The following is an 18,591-nucleotide window of genomic DNA, read 5'->3' on the forward strand; positions in this document are numbered from 1 at the left end:
TAATTTTAGTACATCCTTAGTGTTCAGTCAAATCACACATGTAAAATATATTCAAAAGAAACATTTATTTGTACATTAAACCTAATAAAATGTTAAATTTAAAACAAGAATTTAAAAAAATAAATAAATAAATAAAATAAAACAAGAATTTTGGAGTAGTCATTTTTGGAATCAGTAACAAATCTGATTCATTAATCACAGATTTTCTTTAATTTACCTTCATATCTAAATGTTTCCTTGATTGTTAATCTCTGTCTCTCTGATCCTGTCTTTAGCATTTTCCCTATGCTGTGTGATATTTCATCTTTTTATGATCACTATTGCATACATATTTTCTTCTTTTTGTTTACAATTTTATTTCATTCTATCTCCATTTATCTTATTTTTTTACAAATATAAATAACAAACTTTACAATATAACCAAGGGACATCTGGGAGGCTCAGTCGTTTGAATGATTCTCTCTTGATTTTGGCTCAGGTTGAGTTAGGGACAAACAGGGCTAGGCAAGGCTAGGTAAGAGGCCATGGAAGCAGGCTCACAAAAATCCTAAAAATGTTGAGGCATAAGGAAACCAGAGATATAGGAACAAGCCAGACCACTCTGCCCTAAGGTGTGTGTGGGGAGAGTGTCTTGTTATAACAGCCTTTGTGACCAACAAAGAATCAAGACAGCTTGCATGGTCAATATCTACATTGAAAAAAAAAAAAAGAAGAAGAAGAAGCACTTTTATGAGAACATGTTAGTTCTGAGTGGGCCAATTGTAGTTTGATATAAAATATTTTTCTTCCCATTTAATCTGTGTTTATAATTAATGACTCCAACCTATTTTTTTCTCATTTTTTTTCCTTAAATGAGATGCACTAATTGCAGGTAAAATTCTATATTCAAACTACTCATTGAATTGGCATAAACCTACATAGTGAATAAAACAGCATGAATAATACAGCTTCACAGGCTTAGTCTGGGAATATGAAAGATCTAAGTTCAAAGTTAAGCTCTACCACTTTCTAGTTTGGTGAATTAAATAACAATGACTCAGCCAGAATTCCACAATTTCTAACATTTTATGTTTATTTAACACATTGGTTTGGGGATGACTAAAAAATTGATGAGTGTAAATTACCAGATACAAAATAATTATGCTAACCTACAAAAGACTGATGGTGTTTTACAATCATTAATAGTTATATAAAAAGGACAAGATAAATGCAGATATCATAACGAATAAAAAAATAAGATCTCTAATTCCTCCCTTTCATGTGGAATGTGGAGTTCTGTAGATTGCTGTTCTCTCGAGTTTTCTGCATGACAGATAAGTTGTAAAGGTCTTCCCCACATGCTGGGCATTTCCCTTTCTGCAACCAGCAACAGTTGTCTGGAAAACAAACAGTCCTGGAGTCATTCAAATAAGATGTCATGCTGGGCTTATGCTCATTGATGTGAATACCATTTTTTATCACACCCTTTGAAGTTGCAGGAAATACTGACAATATAGGGGACATTAAACTATACACAAGAAAAAATAAGCAAGATTCTGAGCTCATTCAGAGTGCAACAAGTGCTACTCTGAGAACAGGAACTAGAGAATGAGGATGGAGAAGTAGAAGGGCGAGGAAAGCACACTTCTCTTCTGTCACTGAAATCACTGTTCAGATTTGGAAACCATCTTTTCGCTGGACACCAGTAAAGTAATGTTCTTAACAAAAGCATAGATAATGCTTTAAAGTATTAAAAAAACTAAAACAAGCTAGAACTAAAATTATTCTGATCATTTTCTGATAATATCCCTCCAGTGGAGACTCATGTGATGTTACAGTTTATTACTGACGTTATTTGGAGTTTAACAATATTCTATCTGTTTTCTAAAACTTCCAGGGTTGGAAAATAATTTGAAGATGGTGAAAGGCATGTATCTATTTTCAAAAATAAACATATTATGTTAGCAAATGTGCTTATTTTTCTCACTTTAAGATGCAAATGGATTAGTAAGACAGCAGAAAGCTGTGTTATGTGCGTTCACGAGCTCCTCTAGTCTGAAAAAAATGCTTTTGCATAATAGAGAGTTCCCCACTATCCACACAAAACTTTTCTCCTTGTTCTAGAAGTTAATCACTTTAGCTAACAAGCACAATTATATATGTAGTTGAAACTATATGAGAAATAATGTTGGAGAAATATAACAGTTATGTGCTTTTTAATTTTAAAAGAATAAAAGAATAGATTTTTCCTAAATCAGAGATGCTCAAACATGTTAAGACCCTGGACCTCATTACAGTCTTAAAAAGTATCTCCTGTGGTGGTTGCTAAAAGGTTATTTCCAAACACTTCTGATATCAAAAGCCTCATTGCCAATTTCTGTCTAAAGCATCACTACTGTTACTAATATTCAGAATTGACATCGAGATGCTGGAAATTACATACATTTGTAGAAAAGATATTTCTTATCAGTGCAGAAAATGCCAATATGACCTCTATTTGCTAAAGAAACTATTGGAATGAGGGCAGCCTGGGGGGCTCAGCAGTTTAGTGCCGCCTTCCACCTAGGCTGTGTGTGATCCTGGAGACCTGTGATGGAGTCCCATTTCTGGCTCCCTGCATGGAGCCTGCTTCTCCCTCTGCCTGTGTCTCTGTCTCTGCCTCTCTCTCTCATGAATAAATAAATAAAATATATTTTTAAAAAAAAACAGAAACTATTGGAGTGAATGATTCGGATATTTTATGTGCTTACTGTACCATGTAACAGAAAGGGAAAATGTTTTTACCATTTGCGTATTTTTTGCAACCTATCATGAAAAGTATGAGTGTTGAGCCAGAGAATTTTCTAAGTAATTTGCATTTATGCAAACACCAACAAATACTTATTATATGTTATGCACCCTTCTAGGTACTTCATAAATAATTCATTTAATAACTGTAATGATCTCAGACATATCCTTCCATTCCCCTAGTGGCTCTTTAATTTAACTTCAAAGCTGTGTCTTCTGCATATCCATCTTGGTCTCTACTGAGTTTTTAATCATCTAAAAGACCAATGGGGTTTGTTATATGAACAGAACTGTATATAAATGGTTATGGCACACCCATGCAAAAAGACAAATTATTTTTAATTAAGAAATTGCTATCACTTCCTCTGTGACAAATTGTTAAATCCTGTTAATACATATCTAAGTATGCAGAAAAGGCGGTGAGAGAGGAAAGTTCACATGCATGTATTGAGCTCTGACTCTAAAATAGCTCCTGCCTTGTCATTACCTATTGCTGGGAGGCCTGGCAGAAAAATATAGCATGAGAGTGGGAATTGTATCTGTTTGGTTTGATTCTATGCCTCTGGCTCCCAGAATCATGCCTAAGCCACAGCAGATTTTAAAAATAATAATAACTGTTTAATGAATAAATGTGTGACTACAGAAATGGAATCAGGTGATAAGTAGATTTATAAAAATTGAATGACACTTAAAAACCAAGTGAAGTCTGAAGCAGCACAACTGCCTCTGAAATGGGAGAGCTACATTCTTGTCTCACGGAATCAAAGAATGAATCTCACGGACAAAGCAGAGTGAGTCAAGCAATAGAAGTTTATTAAGTGAGGATACAGAGAAACCTCTCGGGAATGAGAGGGGTCCTGACAGGTTTGCCACTGAGAGCCTGTAGTGTCAGTCTTTTATTGAGAACTGACTGGGAAGTTTGTGGCCCTGAGATTCTTGTGCTGTCTTGGTTTGAGTTAGGACCGGTGATAACATCATTAATGGCTTACTTCTTCTTTGGGGTCTGGTTTTTCTTTGTTGTTCACAGATGTCTGTCATAAAAAGGCACCCTACTCGACCACACCTAGGGCAGGGTGGTCTGGCTTGTTCCCTTATCTCTGGTTTCCTTACACCTCAGCATTTTGGGCATTTCTGTGAGCCTGATCACATAGTCCCCTATCTATCTCTCCCTACCCAGCCCTGTCTCAGCCCTGTCTGTCCCTTACTCACCTCAGTAGCATGGAAATTATGCCATCAGTGGAATAATCTAATGTGAACAAGGCACATAGAGAATCTAGAAAAATAACACATAGCTGAATGAGCTGACAATATACAGGTAGAATGTTTAGAATTCAAAACCAATATCTAATTGAAGACAATCAGGTTATCTTTTTTTCTGTTCTTCAGCCTGCTAAATATGAGGTGTCAAAAGTCAATAGTTTCAAGTGTCCGATTCTGTTTTTGTTAGATCTGTAAAGTTTGATATTATTTTCATCATCTGAAAAGGTAAAAGGCAAAGAAATAGTTTATTAGAAATATACTGTAAGGATAGTTTAATGTATCAATATAAGGATATTTGTAAATACTTTTATCACCTAATAAGTGTTCAAAAATATTAGAATATATGCATATATAACATATGTAATATATAGGTGTGTGTGCATGCATGTGTGTGCATGTGTGTGTATGTGTACAGGGGCCATTAAATACATTCAGTTTGGAGATTAAAGTTTTTCGAGAAAGATGTCTGAATTTGGATATGACTCTGGATCTTTTGGCCAGAACTTATCAGCAGCTCAGTACACACTATATGTGTAAAGATGTGCTTACAGTGCAGAATATTTCCAACCACAGATTTGCTGCTGCTTAAAATAACGTTTAATGCCTTTGCTAGCCTTGACATGACTGTGCAATCTGGGGGATGGTGAATGGGTATCAGGCAGAGGAAATAGCATGTCTGATAAAAAGAACAAAAACTACTACAAAATATATTGGGAAGCGAAACCGTTTACCTGGTCAAGGAACAGAAGATAAGGCTTAAAGAGGAGACAAGGAGAGCAAAAGTGAAGTTTGCAAGCCTGGATGTGGAAATCATTATCACTGTAATGTCATTTTCTGTGTCATTATCATTTGAGCCAATGGTGACCACAGAAAATGACCCTAAAATCAGAACTATGACAGCATTTACTCACTAAGAAAAGAGGAAGGAAGAAGAAAGAGCTAAACACAAAGAAAAATAACACGATGTTCATAAATCAGTGATTAGGCTGTAAATACTAGAGTTATATTTTACAAGAGTTATATTTACATTTTTTTTATAAAAAAAAATTTATATTTTTTTTTCCTGGAATTTTCTTCTAATAAAATATGCTTACTGGTAGCATATTTTATAGATGGAAAAGGTGAATAAGTAAGGACACAAAAAAGCCAACATTTAAGCTGCAATGGAGAAATAAAATGGTGAAATAATACAATACAAAAGTTACTGAGGTGCCAGTGTACATAAAACTTTGTGGAAAGAATTGTTTCTCCCTAAATTCCTCCTGAACTGTGATCATAACAAAACAGTGACTGTAACAGAGAGTTTTCAAAAGAGAGGCCAATTTATGTAAGAGGAAAAGAAAGTCAGCATATGGCGAAAATAATTCCAGGAATATAGGTGTGATGCAATTTTGGAATATAGGTGAGGTTTGGTGGAGTGAGGTCGGACGACCCAGAAAGAATTCTTGAGATGCAAAACTGTGGTTCTATTAAAGCATGGGGACAGGACCCAGAGGCAGCTGCTGCCCTGGAGTTATGAGGAGCAACTGATTATATATACTTGGGAGAGGTTTTCAAAAGAATTTTTGTATGCTAAAGAGGCCCTACAAAATATTGGAGGCCTTGCCATTGTTAAGGTTGTTTTTCCCTCTAGAGAGGAATTAACATTAAGACAGTTGGGAGCTTCCTTCTGGAGGATAGGTTATTGATAAGAATGCTTTTTTGTCTTATAAATCTCTAAAATATTTGTAAACTGAGGGAGATTCGGGTCTATAGGATTTTAATCTCTATAAATTAACTATTTGTTTTTCCTCTCTCTTAGCTATAGGGAAGCCAGGAATGCCTGAGGACTCACACAGATCCCACCTGGGGCCTGAGTTACTTATGGAGTGTCAGTTTGTGCTTTGTCCTCAGTGAGCCTTCTGTTTCCTCAACAGGTGAATCAGTCATGATTTTGCTGAGTGTTTTAAAAAAAGTAATCCATCCTTAGCAATCAGTAGCAAGACACCTATACTTAAATGTCAATTTAGCAAGAACACAATCTAAATAAATTCTAAAGATTTTATTTTATAAATAATAGTACAGTCTTTTTGAAAATAAGAAAATGTTATCCTAATAAAGGTGAACATACAACATCACTATCATACTGTACCAACAACACCAATATAGTCAAAATATAAGAGGTAGAGACACAGAGAGAAATCAAGCAAAATAGATCAGAGGTGGTTGTTTTTCATACTGTGGTTTCTCACCATCTCTTTAAAAGAATTAGAACTGAAAATTAAGTGAGGTGTAAAATACAAATATAGTCCCTAATTCTATTCTTTCCAAAATCCCTGGAAGGAAATGTATTTTGAGATTCACAATTTTGTCTTTTAAAAAATTATTTGTGAAAAAAAATTGTGCATATTCATATATAAATTAACTATAACAGTGGAATTTGGTGGTTCCCCTATAACACAGCACAGCATTATTTCCTTAGCAAAATATATAATGCCAAAAGCATAATCAACAGAGTTCAGGTTTTGGAGCTAAACTAATAAAAATATTTTGTCTTATAGGTATTTGTTTTTTAGCATTGTAGATAAGCGAGTGGGAACTTAGATCTCCCATGTCAGTATATGCATTAAAGCTACTCAATTCTCCCTTCAAAAACTACTTTTTTAAAACTCCTTTTCCTTCCATATGCAGATTCATATTGATAATTTATCTGAGAGATCCTACCCACGTGTTAGAGTAAGGAGACTGACATAAATTGGATAAGATACATTTATTCTCTTTACAGAATATGATGCTAACAAATTATACTTTTACTTGGATATGAGAAGCATCTGTTCCCAAATATTGTGATTCTATGCTGTGGTCAATCTGGTTTCTCTCACTGTGTCAGTCATTCTCCTCTTTGCCCTCTGTGGCCTTTCCCTGCTCTGCTCATATCTCAGCATGCTGATTCCTGCAAAACACAACTCACAGTTCCCATAGCCAACCCGCTTCCAGTTAGGTTCAGTCCATGGGAGCAACTGGCTTAATATTCAGGAGGTGGGAAGAGGGGAGAAGCATGGTGTGTTTTCTTTCCTCTCTGCTTCAGGTTTTATCTCTTACCATGGCTGTACATATCATGTGGTCCTGCCAAACAACAACTGCCTCTTCTTCTCAGCTCCCACCAGGAACCACCCACTGTCATCTCAGTTCCCACCATGTGCTTCTAGGGAACCCTCCTGCTCCCTCTGTCCCTCCATCTCTAGGAACAGCACCAACTTTCTGTTTCAATCATCTCTATGCTGTCTTCATTGTCCTGTTACCTTTCATACTCTCCAACTGCTTTATAAATATTTTCCTATGTTAAATTCCCTTCATTTGATGACCTGGCATCAAATAGTGGACCCACTATCCTGTTTCAAATAAGATCCAAACTATTTGCCACACCTTAACTTCCATGACTGTTCCGCTGGGTCCTCTTTCCACCTCATTGACTGCTCCAGTCGCAGTGCCTTCTTGCTCTTCCTCAAAGCATGCAGTCTTACATCTTAGATCTTTTGCATGATTTGTAGGGTTCCACCCCAGCTATTTTGAAACCTTGTCCCCGCACTTCATTCAACCCCTACTCAAATGTCATCCCCTTTAAGTTGTAACTACCTCTCTGACCACACTTTATAAATTTGTGCTTATTTCCATTCCACATGATCTATATTATCTCCTGCAACAGATAAAGAGGCCAAAGCTCCTTCATAGGACCAACAACTGAAACTCAAAATCTAAAAGGGACTCACTATTCTAAATGGACTCTTATATGTGTTTTATGTTAAGTGCATTTTTATTGAATGTCTGTATCTCTATAGACACTTTATCTTATAGACGGTTCTATGATTATGTAATACTGATGGCTGTTAGATCAAATAGTTTGATTTTAATAAATAGAATAACAAAAAGGGACATCTAACCATCAGAGGCACTCATTTTCAAATAGACATGGATACCAGATAACCTAAGAAGATTGGAACCTGCTGGGGATTTACCCCAAAGATACAGATGCAGTGAAATGCTGGAACACCTGCACCCCAACGTTTCTAGCAGCAATGTCCACAATAGCCAAACTATGGAAGGAGCCTCAGTGTCCATCGAAAGCTGAATGGATAAAGAAGATGTGGTCTATGTATACAATGGAATATTACTCAGCCATTAGAAATGACAAATACCCACCATTTGCTTCGACGTGGATGGAACTGGAGGGTATTATGCTGAGTGAAATAAGTCAATCGGAGAAGGACAAACATTATATGGTCTCATTCATTTGGGGAATATAAAAAATAGTGAAAGGGAATAAAGGGGAAAGGAGAAAAAATGAATGGGAAATATCAGAAGGGGGACAGAACATGAGAGACTCCTAACTCTGGGAAACGAACAAGGGGTAGTAGAAAGGGAAGTGGGTGGGGGGGGTGACTGAGTGACAGGCACTGAGGGGGGCACTTGATGGGATGAGCACTGGGTGTTATGCTATATGTTGGCAAATTGAACTCCAATAATAAATAAATAAATAGATAAATAAATAAATAAATAAATAAATAAATAATAAATAAAAAATGACCTCAACAGGAAGGAAGACAGGGCTGAAACCAACATAATGGAATGAGAAGAGAGAAATGCAAAGTACTGTATTTAGGTTAAAAACTAATCGCACAAGTACCGGATAGGGTAGACCTGGTTTGGCAGCAATCCAAGTGAAAATGACCTATTTGTTTGTTATTTTGTAAATTGGCCACTAGCTCAGCCTGGTCCAGCTGTGTTATGTGGTTGATACATGATACATAAAGTGAACACAATCTTAGCTACATTAAGGGAAGTAGATCATAAAATGGCCTCAATTTGCTCAGAACTGGCCAATCCTGTCTGGAACACAAGGCTCAGAGCTGGGCATGACAGAGTAAGAAGGACATTGAGAAATTAGAGCACGTCCTGAGAATGGCAGCCAGATGGTGCAGGAGCCGAAAGACATGTCCATAAAGAAGGCTTGAGGGAGCTGGAAAGCTTTGGTCCAGGAGAAGAGGCGAATCAAAAGGTGTGAGTGCTGCTTCTAATATGTGACAGGTTGTCATGCAGAAGCTGGAGCAGACTTCCTCACTGGATACCTTTAGGCCAGTCATTCACAACATTCATCTGCCAGGATCCATGGGACAAATAACATTCACATGTCCAACACATTCCCATGGCAGACCCTCATGGTTAGACACCCCCCACCACCACCACTGCAATTGCAAGAAAGTAAAGAACTGGTCATTGCCACCAGAGTCACATTAGTTGTGATGACTCTCTGGCCTCCAACATAAGTCTGATGGTCAAGAAAGTGTCACAGCTTCTCTTCCTGCTTCCCCATCTCCCAGAAGGAAGATTCTACAACTGATCAGGTCTAAAGGTGCTGACTAGGGCAGCCTCGTGGGGGTAGAGCCTGAGCAAGGTGGGGAATAAATAAATCCACAGTGTGCAACCATGAAAAAAAAAAAGAAGATTGGAACCAAAAGAGATCTTAGATTATTGATATTTTTAACAGAATTCAGATAAAAAGGCCTATATTTCTTTTTTTTTTATTTTATTGGTGTTCAATTTACTAACATACAGAATAACACCCAGTGCCCGTCACCCATTCACTCCCACCCCCCGCCCTCCTCCCCTTCTACCACCCCTAGTTCGTTTCCCAGAGTTAGCAGTCTTTACGTTCTGTCTCCCTTTCTGATATTTCCCACACATTTCTTCTCCCTTCCCTTCTATTCCCTTTCACTATTATTTATATTCCCCAAATGAATGAGAACATATAATGTTTGTCCTTCTCCGACTGACTTACTTCACTCAGCATAATACCCTCCAGTTCCATCCACGTTGAAGCAAATGGTGGGTATTTGTCATTTCTAATAGCTGAGTAATATTCCATTGTATACATAAACCACATCTTCTTTATCCATTCATCTTTCGTTGGACACCGAGGCTCCTTCCACAGTTTGGCTATCGTGGCCATTGCTGCTAGAAACATCGGGGTGCAGGTGTCCCGGCGTTTCATTGCATTTGTATCTTTGGGGTAAATCCCCAACAGTGCAATTGCTGGGTCGTAGGGCAGGTCTATTTTTAACTGTTTGAGGAACCTCCACACAGTTTTCCAGAGTGGCTGCACCAGTTCACATTCCCACCAACAGTGTAAGAGGGTTCCCTTTTCTCCGCATCCTCTCCAACATTTGTGGTTTCCTGCCTTGTTAATTTTCCCCATTCTCACTGGTGTGAGGTGGTATCTCATTGTAGTTTTGATTTGTATTTCCCTGATGGCAAGTGATGCAGAGCATTTTCTCATATGCATGTTGGCCATGTCTATGTCTTCCTCTGTGAGATTTCTGTTCATGTCTTTTGCCCATTTCATGATTGGATTGTTTGTTTCTTTGGTGTTGAGTTTAATAAGTTCTTTATAGATCTTGGAAACTAGCCCTTTATCTGATATGTCATTTGCAAATATCTTCTCCCATTCTGTAGGTTGTCTTTGAGTTTTGTTGACTGTATCCTTTGCTGTGCAAAAGCTTCTTATCTTGATGAAGTCCCAATAGTTCATTTTTGCTTTTGTTTCTTTTGCCTTCGTGGATGTATCTTGCAAGAAGTTACTATGGCCGAGTTCAAAAAGGGTGTTGCCTGTGTTCTTCTCTAGGATTTTGATGGACTCTTGTCTCACATTTAGATCTTTCATCCATTTTGAGTTTATCTTTGTGTATGGTGAAAGAGAGTGGTCTAGTTTCATTCTTCTGCATGTGGATGTCCAATTTTCCCAGCACCATTTATTGAAGAGACTGTCTTTCTTCCAATGGATAGTCTTTCCTCCTTTATCGAATATTAGTTGCCCATAAAGTTCAGGGTCCACTTCTGGATTCTCTATTCTGTTCCACTGATCTATGTGTCTGTTTTTGTAAGGCCTATATTTCTATGTTAATTGATGTTACTCAGGTTCCAGAATCCTGTTCATAAAAGCAAAACAATTAAAATAATTCAGATACTGCTTGTGTAAGTTTACTTTCAAGGTTTCTCTCTCAATTTCCTTTAAACCTGATGTGTAGTTTTGTTCCCTGGTGTCTTCAATACTGCAAGCAATGCTCAGATAGTTGCATTGTTCAGTTATTGTCAAACACAAGAATGTGTCAGTTCAGCAATTCAAATTTCCAGTTCAGTACAATAACAAAACTATGGAATATAATGCAAATTTAAAATTTCTCTCCTCCTTGTAGCTTCAGCTGGACTCATACCAGAAAACCAGCACAGAATAAAAGGTGTGTCTGACTTCTCTCTTTATCCCACTACAGTCTCAGGGAGTTCCTGGAGAAGCTCGTATAGTAGCCCAGCTACTATGGCATGAGCCATTAACCCACTGCTTGTGGTCTAATTTTTGGGCTTTTAAAAATATTTTATTTAAATTCAACTTGCCAACATATAGTATAACACCCTGTGCTCATCCCATCAAGTGCCATCCTTAGAGCCCGTCACCCATTACCCCATGCCCCTACCCCTTCTGCAAACCTTAGTTTATCCCAGAGTTAGGAGTCTCTCATGGTGTGGTCTAATTTTGATTCTTCCCTTGAACTGAGGGCAAGATGTGTCCCATGAAAGACTAAACATCCGGAAGAGTTTTATAGGGCTCATTTCACAATTGCAGCAGGGCTGACTGTATTCCTTGCTTCATGCAACTGTAATGTCTGCCAGCATTTATGGCTTATAGCTGAATCACTCCAATTTCTGCTTCCATGATGACATTGCCTTCCTTTCTCGACTCATATCTCCCTCTACCTCCCTCTTCTACAAATATCTGTGATTACATTTCATGGCCACCTGGAAAATCCAACATATTCATTCCATCTCAAGATTCTTACCTTCATTGCTTCTGCAAAGTTCTTTTGCCATAGAAGGTAATATTGACAGTGTCCAGTGATTGTGATGTGGATATTTTGGGGGCCATTATTCAGACTATCATAGAACCCAAGATGCCTCCAGGTTGCATCCTGCCCCCACCTGGACCCTTTTAGCCCACAAGAAATGCTCAGATGGTTTATCCCAGTATGCAGACATGCCATTGTGTTCCCAGGGGTACTTTCACTACTCTGTCAAGAGGCCACTTCAGTGGGCATGCTGGTAATATTTTATCCATAATGTCACACCCACATCCATTTTCCATAATTCTTTCTATGCTCTTGGAAGCTGAACTCTTCACAACCGCATCATTTAGGAATTTTTGCCTTCTGGTTCCTGGGTAGTTTCAGCCACTGGGAGACATTAACAGGAGATCAAAAGGTGAGAGGAGAAAGTAGGCAAATTATTTAATTCCTCATTATCCTACTTGACTAATCAGATCCTGGCAATGGCTAAAATCTGTCCTTGTGAACTCCCAGCATCCTATGACACTCAACAATTGAGCACAATGTGATCATTATCCTGATACCTTACACAACATTGCCTAGGTTATACATAGCTAAAAAAATCAATGTATTGTATTCATTAAGGGATAAAACTGAGTCCTATAAAGTGCTCTGTGGTAGATTTCTAGAATATTGGCTGCTAAAAAATATTTGTCACGTATTTTGTAAATAAATAAATCATCTGTATTATGTGGCATATGTGGCATTTTTCAGAAAGATACAAGATTTTCTTTAGCATTTAACCCAGCGGTTATTTTTAGCTTAAGCATCATGCATCTGGTCAATATGCTCTAGATAGTAAAGCTGTTGCTGACATATGTACTTACTGTCCACTCCTCTGTGCAGAATATTTCCAACCACAGTGTTGCTAGCATTTAAAAGGGTGTTTAGCACCTAAACCACTGTTGATGTTTTTGTAATGACTTTGGGGATCCCAAAGAAGGTTAGGGGAAAAGAAAATGAAATTTCTAATGAAAAATAAGATTCTGCTGCAGAAGATATTGGAGGTAAAACCTGTGTAAAACCTATGTAACTGGCCAAGAAGAAGTAGATTTAGCTTCCAAGAAGAGAAGGAAGTCAAGACTGGGATTTACAAGCTTGGATGTGGAGATCACTACCAGTGTAACTGTCACATTAGCATCTTTATGAGTTGGACATGCATCATCACAACCAACATTAGCTTCAGCATCATGACAGGATTTTTCTTTGAAAGAGGAAGGAGGGAGGAATTAAGAGAAACCTAACAAAGTGAAATAACAAAAGGCTAGGAAAACCTTTGGTGGAATGAGAATGAGAATTAAATATACCATAAGGATGAAAATATCTCCTACATGCGACTATGTAAATGTTAGAGTCATGTTCTAAATATATATTCCTTGGAAATTTCTTTTTAATTGGGTATATTTAAGTAACATATTTTGTAAACAGAAATAATGAGCAATTAAATGCATAAAGAACTCCTGTCATACTGTCTGTTTGTATAAAACACTATCTTTTATAATCTTAAACTTTCTACAAAAATAAATTGTGACGGATGAGAAAGTTTTTGGAAAACACATTCAGGCATTCATAGTAGAGAAACAGAAAGCTAGGCCATGATAAAAATGATTTCTGAAATAATAAGTAGGTAAAATAGCCCTGGTTTGCTGAATATATGGAAAGAAGCAATTCATTCTTAACAATCAGTAACAAAAACTCTATACTTAGGTGGAAGTTTTCATTATAATTTAAAACTAAAGACTTTGCAAATAGTGCTAAGGACTTGTAAATCCACAGTTATCATGAAACACAGCCTATATGGGATGCACAAGTGAAGCAACAGTGTCAGAAAATAAAGAGGAATTAGAACATCACTATTTCAGGGATTGTTTTTAAATATATATTATGTGGACCAAGAGGAGGTGAGAAAGAAAGGTGTGTTGTGGTCTCCTTCAACAGAAAATAATAGTATTACCTTAGCCAGAGGTTACAAGTTCAGCATGCAGTGCGCTAGTCTCTGAATCAGAAAAAGAGTCCCATATTTTGTGCCACTCTATGATGGCCTTATGTTGTGTTCAGTATGAAGATGGATCCAGGCTGTGATAGTAGCAATCATATAGTAGCAAATTCAATCAACAGCTTGATTCTGATCATTCCTTTCAAAAATGTGATCATCTACATGAGAGACACAGTTAAATCAGTAGTTGTAGATTCTTTCTACAGGTTACAGCTCAGAGATAAGAGTATCTTAAGGCCCCCTGGGGGTAGGTTTTCAAATCTAGGCCACACATGGGGGCCACTGGAAATAATCCATTCATGAGTCAATAAAAGCATAAGATTCATCCATAAGAAGAAATGAATAGCAGAATTGCTACAGCAATGAGAATGGCTTTGAATTCTGCCAACTGAGTATAGTGACCATGTCAGCTTTCAGTTCTACATAGTAGCACTGTGCCAAAATAGGCACATCAGTATCAGATTTCACATAACTAAGGCATCAATGAGCCAGACCTATTATTGGGGGGACCTCTGTGACTCAAGAAACCCACTGAGTTCATCACTTTTTCTCAGGTAATGAAGCTGGGATTAAAGTTTCCACCAAAGGGATAGGTGTAACTTTTTTGATTAAAAAGAAGACATGCTGGAATAAAGCTATCTATGTTCTTGAATATAATATTTTCATTTGAGAGAAGGCTTGTTGTGTCCTTTGCACGCTGCTATTGTTGAGTCCAAATTGAATCACCCCAAAATTGGACTGCCAAGCCAAAGAGTCACAAGGCCCCATGGATCAAATGTTCAGTTTTCACAAGAAAAAGTTATTTAAAAAGCAAATTAATAGCTGTTTTTCAAAAGGAATATAAAAGGTAGTCGTGTTAGGGAGACAACAAATCTAAATTCATAAAGGATAACTTCAGGTGGGGGCTTCCTTCCTTTGCTACAAGGTCTAATTCAGCAAAATCATCGGTTGTAAAAAGTTGTACTTCCAAGGGATCATTAAAGATCATGAGGCCACAAAGTTAGCATGTTACAGCTGGCTAGATTACTTCCAACAATACTCAAAGTATGTTGATTTGCAGGTTAATCCATCAAGTAGAATGCCTAATGCTTTCTCTAACCCAGGAGGTGTTGGATTTCTTTGTTGGACATGGATGTAGAAGTGAAGAAAAAGCAATGTTTCTTTGACTTCTGGAGAAATTAAATATTCTGAACCAACCTATGTTGCCCCAATAAACTTTACTTGGAGAGCAAATTTTAAATTTTGTGGGGGTTTATCATTACCTCTTTCAGTCCTCCAATGCTGGCAGAGATATGATAACACTACAGCCATACAGAGGTCAAGGCTTCTGATGTTCACCAATCAAAAGAACATCATTTCTATGGTGAATGCTTTGGATGTTTATGAGTAAAGACATTTTCTATAAATCCTGATTTACACCCCCCTACACACACACACACATGTATACTAGTGGTAAATGCCAGGGAGTTTGTCCATCTAAAACAGCTCTACACTGGACTCTTCTGATCAAGAGAATCAATCTGGCACTGATGGAATGGAGAAGTACAAGCATAAAATACATCAATTCCTACTATACTTTCATATGTAGAAGCAACAAGAGCAGAATATTGAATTGGCCCTGAAGTCCCCACCTACAAGATCTGCGTTTTCACTATGAATCCCACCAAACTCCATCAGCTGAAACTAAGCTATACTTTTTCTCCATAAGATTTGATGTCATGGTAACATGGGTGACTAGCAAAGAGAACCTTATTAGATATGATTTAATAAGTAATAATTTATGAGCAAAAAGAATATTCTATTTGGGTTCTGTGTTAAAGAATTCCATGAAAACTTTTGTGTGTGGAGAGGAAAGGGCATTTGCTAATATGTCTATTAAACTAAAGCCACTGATTTTATTTTATTTTTATTTTTTAAAGATTTATTTATTTATTTGAGACAGAGTATGAATGGGGGGAGGAATAGAAGAGGGGAGAAAGAGAATTTCAAGCAGACTCCCCACTGAGCACAGAGCCCAACACAAGATTCCATCTCACAACCCTGAGAGCATGATCTTAGTCAGTCAGAGGCTTAACTACCAGAACCACCCTGGCCCTCCAAAAGTCACTGATTTTAAATGAGGTTTGATTGAAATTTGGAATATTCAAACTTTTTATACATCCAAAAACCCATAATAAGTACATGTTTGCTGTGATTATGCATAGATATGTGAGTTTTTGTATTATTTTACTTACATATTTTTGAAGATTTATTTATTCTGAGAGAGTGAGAAAAAAAAAAACACAGGCAGGAGGGGCAAAGGGAGAAGGAAAGAGACTCTCAGGCAGTCTCCATGCACTAAGCACAGAACTCCACACTGGGCTGGATCTCATGATCCTGAGATCTTGACCTGAGCCAAAACCAAGAGTTGTATGTTTAACAAACTGCACTACCCAAGGATCCTCTACTTACATATTTTATACTTTTTTTTTTTTTTTTGCCTTTGGATTTTCTTTTGCTACTCAACAATACTTCATTTTTTTTAAATTTAGCTTTCTGACTCTGTGCTTGTGCCATCAACACTGTGACAATGATTTTCTGCTCCTCAGGAAAAAAAGCATGCTCAATCCTGTCATGAACGCATTTAGCACACATGGAATCACCATAAGCCATGCTCACACATTTTGTTTGTTTGTTTTTGTTTTAGACAATCTTATAAGAACTGTAGGTCTCCTAGTATGAACTATGGTGTGGCATGGGCACACACCACATCCAGATATTGGTGCTTGCTCAACCTTCTTGGTATAAAAGTAAATGATTCTATTACCATGGGTTTGGGACAGATTAGTTTTGTTAGTGATATGTTGGACAGCCTACCATAGTATGTCAAACACTGAACCATTCTGAATGCCTATAGATGCCATCCCCTTTAATTCCTATTTTTATTTGGTTTTGAATAGAAAAAAATTTGCTTAAATTAGTATCATAAATTTGGCAGAAAATGCTTTCAATTGGCACTAACTACCAAAAAGAAGATGATGACAAAGAAAGAAGAAGAAGAAGAAGAAGAAGAAGAAGAAGAAGAAGAAGAGGAAGAAGGAGGAGAAGAAGGAGAAGAAGGGGAGTAGGCATAGAAATGGGAGGTAGAAATTATATGGTAATGACTTATAATAGCCAGAAGCCAGGAGGTAGAGATAGAAGGGATACTTCTTGTCATAACACCAAATAAATCAATGTATTTGCTCTAAGAGGTTCTTTTTGTTTTCTAATTCTAGTGATTTCTCCTTTCCCTTGTTCCTTCAGACCTAGGAGCATTTTTTACTTTCAAATTTCTATTCTACCCATTATATTTCCCTTACATATCACCCATGCCTTAGTAATGCAGTCCTTTGTGAATTAAGTTCCTGAAATTATGTTAAGAGTGATTCTCTTACCTTTTCGGTTTATTTTTACTATTATTATTTTTAAATTTTAATTCCAGTTCTTAAAAGAACTGTAGGTCTATATAGTGTTGTAATAGTTTCAGGTGTACAATATATCAGTTCAATAATTTCATATATTTCTCAGTACTCATCAAGGTAAGTGCACTATTAATCCTTTTCACCTATTTTACTCATCCCCTGACTCTCTCCCCCTCTGGTAACCTTCTGTTTGTTCTCTATAGTTAAAAATATGTTTCTTAGTTTGTCTCTCTCTTTTTTTTCCCCTTTGTTCATATGTTTTGTTTCTTAAATCCCACATATGATTGAACTATGATATTTGTCTTTCTCTGACCGGTTAATTCACTTAGCATTATACTCCCCAGACCCAACCATGTTGTTGCAAATGGCAAGATTTCACTTTCTTATGGCTAAACAATATGCCATCATATATATTTATATATATACATATATATTTATACATATATATATTATATATATATACAGACACATATACCACATCTTCTTTATCCATTCATTTAATGGTGGGTGCTTCTGCCATAGTTTGGCTATTATAAATAATGCTGCTATAAACTTACAGGTGCATATTTCCCTTTGAATTAGTGTTTTCATGTTTTTTGGATAAATATGCAGTAGTGTGATTGCTGGATCCTAGGGCAGTTCTATTTTTAATTAAATTATTATTATTACTATTATTATTATTTATTTTTATTATTTTGGACAGAGAAAGAGTGCATACATGCATGCATGTGGGGAGCAAGGGGCAGAGGGAGAGGGAGAGAAAGAATCTTAAGTAGTCTCCATGCTCCACATGCAGCTCACTGCAGGCCTAGATATCATGACCCTGAGATCATGACCTGAGCCAAAACCAAGTGTTGGACACTTAACTGACTGAGTCATCCAAGCACACCCTATGTTTAATTGTTTGAAGAAACCATACTGTCTTCCACAGTGGCTGCACCAGTTGCATCCCCATCAACAGTACAAGAGGGTCCCCTTTCTCCATATCCTCACCAATACCTGTTGTTTTTTGACAGGTATGAGGTTGTATCTCATTGTAGTTTTGATTTGCATTTCCCTGATGATGAGTGATTTTGAGCAGGATCCCGAGTGAGTGTTTTTCTCCCTTCTCTGAGCTTGTGAGCCCATTTAGCCCCCCACCTTGTCCCCACCCTTCCTACCCTCTTTGATGTGAACTCTTCTCTACATTTAACTGTGGAGTTTGTTTTGCCAATCTTCA

The 18,591-nt window shown here is 37.2% G+C and overlaps 1 pseudogene; it reads right to left on the reverse strand.

Annotated features, from left to right (window-relative positions):
• Positions 1-12,961: 12,961 nt before the first annotated feature.
• On the reverse strand, positions 12,962-16,813 carry LOC144297514 (large ribosomal subunit protein eL34 pseudogene; annotated as a pseudogene).
• Between the last annotated feature and the right edge of the window lie 1,778 nt (positions 16,814-18,591).

Source organism: Canis aureus, chromosome 25 (genome assembly GCF_053574225.1).
Source record: "Canis aureus isolate CA01 chromosome 25, VMU_Caureus_v.1.0, whole genome shotgun sequence".
In the NCBI taxonomy this organism is placed as follows: domain Eukaryota; kingdom Metazoa; phylum Chordata; class Mammalia; order Carnivora; family Canidae; genus Canis; species Canis aureus.